Consider the following 5,597-nt stretch of genomic DNA (forward strand, 5'->3'; position numbering starts at 1 on the left):
TGCTAAAAGGAACTCGTTAAACTTCGGTTACACGATAAATCAGTCAAATCTAAAAGCCGTAAATTCAACTAAATACCTAGGTATTACAATTACGAACAACGTAAGTTGGAAGGAACACATAGAAAATTTTATGTGGAAAGCTAACCAAAGACTGGGTTTTGTTCGCAAGACACTTAGAAAATGTAACGGATCTACTATGGAGACTGCTTACACTACGCTTGTCCGTCCTCTTTTAGCATACCGCTGCGCGGTGCGGGATCCTTACCAGATAGGACCGGCGGAGTACATCGAGAAAGTTCAAAGAAGGGCAGCAAGTTTTGTATTATCGCGAAATATGGGAGAGAGTGTAACAGAAATGATAACAGGATTTGGGCTGGACATCATCAAAAGAAAGGGGTTTTCGTTGCGACGGAATATTCTCACGAAATTCCAATCACCAGCTCTCTCCTTCGAATGCGAAAATATTTTATTAACACCGACCTACATAGGGCGAAACGATCAAGACGATAAAATAAGGGATATCAGAGCTCGTACGGAAAGATATAGGTGTTCGTTTTTTCCGGGCGCTATACGAGATTGGAATATTAGAGAATTGTGAAGGTGAACCATCTGCCAGGCATTTAAATGTGATTTGCAGAGTATCCATGTAGATGTAGATGTAGATGGCAGACACCAGCTACAAGTTGCAAATAACCTCCGGAACACTAGGGAAAATGCGCTTGATGACACGTTGGAGAGACACCTGTATATGTAATATACAAAGGGGAACTGTTACCAAAAATCTGGAAAAGTTCTTGACAAAATTACTTCAGATTTTTACACGATACTCTAATAAATAATCAGACTGGCATAGGAGACATATATATTTTAAACCACAATGTACAGTTTACCTGTCGAAATTGACTGCGAGAAACAAAATGTACTGTGCTGTGATCACGTGCGCTTGATTAAAAAAAAAAAAAAAAGTGCCGGATTTACAGGAAACAGGAAAGTAGTCTGTGGCTTACTGGCTTTAGATCACTACTAAGGGATCTGAATCATCTGAAACTTTGTAATCTTACCAATTCACAGATTAAAACTACAAAAAAATACGGTCGTTGACGCTACTATCCTCACAGATCTAGGAGCTGGAGAGATGTCTTTCATACGCCGTATACCAATGGTCCCAAACAATTTACCCATTAATTTTAAGCGACTTCAGTTTCGTATCATGGTTTCGTTTGCAATAACAATAAAAGACGCTCATGGTCAGGAAGGGGGATAAGAGGAATCGAAGGCGGAGGAGGCAATGGGCATAGAAAGAGAGGAGGAGAAGGGTAGAGAGAGGGGGAGGAGTTAAGAATGTATGCCCAATTCCCACACATGATTTTCAATTTTGAAGCATTGTCGAATGTGTAGAACTAAAAATGTTTATAAAATCTACACAAACACAACCTCATCATCAACAACAACAACAGCAGCAGAATAAGTACTAAAATGTTTATAAAATCTACACAAAACACAACCTCATCATCATCAACAACAACAACAGCAGAATAAGCGAGAACTGCTTATGGTCGTCTCTAGTGTTCATTCCTCATTTCATTTTAAAATCGGTCACTAGACTGAAACAAAGACCAGGAAACATCGCGTGTTCCTATGTACGTTAGCCACAAGGCACAACACACTACGCTACTGACGAACTGCAGGGCCCCTATTCAGCAATCTCAGTTTTTAAACGTATTGTATTGTCACCATACAACATGTGGACGTAACACCTAATACAGTTTTACTTCATGAACCATTATTTTCACCAACATAATAAGCATTTGTCCAAACACTAAAACCGCCTGTCAGGGTTAATTTTAATTATTTTCATTCACATAGCAAGGAGAAACCACTGCTTGGAAAAGTATATCACTAAATGTCATCCCATGTTTTGTATCCGCGCTGAGTCGGCTATGCGGTAATGCAGCAGAACTGTCAGAAGCGAGTACTTTCTCGGTTCGACCCCAGGTCCTTCAAAGTTGGTTGCTGCTGATCAGCATCGGTGTTAGAAATATTTTTCTCCCGGCGTGTAAAATGTTCGAAGAACTTACTCGAATGAGGCCGGGTTATGTCTTCGACAACTCCAGATGATTTGACAGGAGGACATCCCTTCACTTTTAAGTCACAAATGCAACCAGAGAGCGCTGCGTAAGGAAATTTAAAACCTCGGTAGGCGGGGCTGCGACGACCTAGAACCAGGGCAGTTGCTAGGTGTTTTGCCGCTCTAGCTGAGTACTAAAAAATGACACCACCTGTGTTTTACAACCATCGGATCCCCTGATATCCCCCACCGCTCCACCACCACAAATGTCCGACGGCACAACAATGCAGATTTCCTACTAAACTTTCAATCACTCAACTAAAATGACCAGGCGTCCTCATTTTCTGGGGACAGTCTCCAGTTTTTATGCTTTGTCCTCATTTCCTTTAAAACTGAGTGAGGACAAAAATATTCTCAGTTTCTTATTGTTTGTCCTCATTTTTTGAAATTTCCCAAATTTGTATTTGAAAATACAACATTATATCATCCATGCTGACGTTAGAAAGTTTAAATGCGTTAGATATAAAAGAACTTCTACTCAAATCTAAACAACATAAACAATGAAGCACATCAAACCCTCTTTAGGAAACTCCCAAGAAAAGCTAAAACATGGATATCTATCTAACTAATGTTATGAGAATTTCAGTTAGATGATCTGGCTATTTTTCAAAAAAGGATAATGGAAATTATGAATTTGAAAGTAGTAAGAAATTGTGAATTTGATTCTGATCATTATGTCTCCAAATTTAAATTTCTATCTAATAAAGGACAAAGAAATTCACGAAGATTAATAAAATAAAATACAGACAAACTCACTATAACAATAGAATCAATTAGAAACTGTCATGATGAAATTAAAGTTGCTGAACATGGCAACTGTCAAGAAATATCCAAAATAATTAATAATACTGCGCAGAAAACATTTGAGTCAATTAAAAGTAAAAGAAAAATTTGGTGGAATGAAATATGCACAGAAGCCATACCAGAGGGGGCTAAAAAAGGGAAAAACGGAAACGCTCAAAGAAAACTGAAGATTAACTGATGTTTCCATCAGCTTCTGAATTGTCCTGAACGAAGCGATAAATTGTAATTCTCAGGTTTTACTGACAGTTTTGAAGAAGATGTACCACCAACTATAGAAGAAATTGAAGAAGTAACCGAAACCATCAAAAACAACAAAGCTAGTGGAGAAGATTATGTTACAGCCAAACATTTTAAGTGGTCCTCCCCAAATATAGCAAATGAGCTAAATTTACACTTTGAATAAATCTGAAAAACCGAAAAAATCACAGAGGATTGGAAAGTTGCCTTGATACATCCACTCCACAAAAAAGGGTCATAAACAGGATGTAAACAACTAAACAGGAATCTCTTTATTGCCAGTAGCGATTAAAGTGTTTTCCTAGATTTTTTAAGGAGAAGAGAAACAACACTAGAAAGTCATTTAGGTGAATATCCACGTGGTTTTAGGGAGAGAAGGTCATGATCAGAACTAATATTTAATCTCATGTCAGTAATTCGCCACAGATTATTTAATTCAAAGGACATTGTAGTAATGTTTGTGAATTTCAAATGGTTTTTGATTCTGTTAACAGAGAAACTATAAATAAAACCGATAGTTTAGCGTAACGTCATAACTGGCAAACATAATCCGTGAAACACTTAAAGATACAATATGTAAAGTAAAATATGTGGGAGAAGTTTCACAGGCTTTCAAAATAAAAACAGGTGCACGACAAGGTGACGGCCTATACCCAACTTTTTGTATAGTGCGTTAGAGAAAACAGTGAGAATTTGGAACGAAAAACTTACTGAACTCAATATTTCGCCATAAGGTTGAGAAGAGGAAGCAATAAGATCGAAATCAACTGTCTTGGATTTGCAGGTAATTTTGCTACACGTTCCGAAAATGTGGCATCTGCTACAACACAAATAAATCTCCTGGAAGAAACAGCCAGCAGAACTACCTTAAGAAATTCAGCAGAAAAACTAAATTTTTAACAAATGTTAAATATGATCCAAAATTCTTGAAAACAGATGTTGGCCAAATGGTGAGGATGAAAAAATACAAATATCTAGCGGAAATAGTCCAAGAAAATACTTTGGAAAAATCTGCTATTGAGGAAAGGTTGCATAAAATCGGAGACCATATGGATGTCACCAAAGACCTCTGCAATAAAAAGTGCCTATCTAAAAATGCAAAATACAGTAGTGAAGCCACAATGCCTATACGCAGACGGATCTCCAGCATTAAACTATAATTTAGATAAATTAGAAGCACTAGAAAGGTGAATTATGAGGAAAATGTTAGGACCACAAAACACAGCGGAAGTTTGGAAACTGTGAAGTGATGCTGAAATATACCAAAATATAGAAAATATTTCAAACGTAAAGAACAAAAGAAGACTCATGTTTTCTGGACATTTATTTCGATGCAAGACAGTAGATTAACTAATAAGGTTTTAAAATGTTTGCGGGGTAACAAGTCCATAACAAGCTGAGTCGGCGAAGTAAAAAAGGATTTTGAAATAAACAATGTAAAAACAGAAGACATAAGCAGCAGAGAAGCCTTTCGGGAAAATGTATTGAAAATGGAAGGATTACAAGGCAGTGTACCTAAAAAGACTGGTTCAAAATGGTCTGAAGACAGAAGAAACACAGTGAACGGGTAAGAACATACTGGAAGAGAAGAAAATAACAAAGGATAAAGAACTGAAATATGAACGTTGTCCTCACATAGAATACTCGCAGAAGAAAAACCATGGAAATTTATGTCGTTTATTAATTTGACTCTTCTAACTCCAGTAGTGTATTCCATTCTTCCTATAAATCCAGTGGTATCTTCCTTGCTTTTATTTTAGTAAAGTCCCTATTGCCAAGCTGGTAAGCTACAGAAAACCAAATAAATTTGCAATATCATTCAACTGTGTGAATCGTTTTTTACAGAACTAATTCCCGTGTCCAGTATTGCAAAATATTAATTTATTCTCAACTTCTCTTTGGGGCCTCCGATGGGTTCATCTTCTGATTCGTAAACGGACAGTTTCCTATTACCTGATGGGTGTTAAGACATCGTCCCCAGTGGACCATCGAGTATCACTCAGAGGTCTTAGAGTCAAAGATACACTACTTGCCATTAAAATTGCTACACCAAGAAGAAATGCAGGTGATAAACGGGTATTCATTGGACAAATATATTATACTAGAACTGACATGTGATTACATTTTCACGCAATTTGGGTGCATAGATCCTGAGAAATCAGTACCCAGAACAACCACCTACGGCCGTAATAACGGCTTTGATACTCCCGGGCATTGAGTCAAACAGATCTTGGATGGCGTGTACAGGTACAGCTGCCCATGCAGCTTCAACACGATACCACAGTTCATCAAGAGTAGTGACTGGCGTATTGTGACGAGCCAGTTGCTCGGCCACCATTGACCGGACGTTTTCAATTGGGGAGAGATCTGGAGAATGGGTTGGCCAGGGCAGCAGTCGAACATTTTCTATACGGTCGTGCATTATCCT

Source organism: Schistocerca piceifrons, chromosome X, assembly GCF_021461385.2.
Source record: "Schistocerca piceifrons isolate TAMUIC-IGC-003096 chromosome X, iqSchPice1.1, whole genome shotgun sequence".
In the NCBI taxonomy this organism is placed as follows: Eukaryota; Metazoa; Arthropoda; class Insecta; order Orthoptera; family Acrididae; genus Schistocerca; species Schistocerca piceifrons.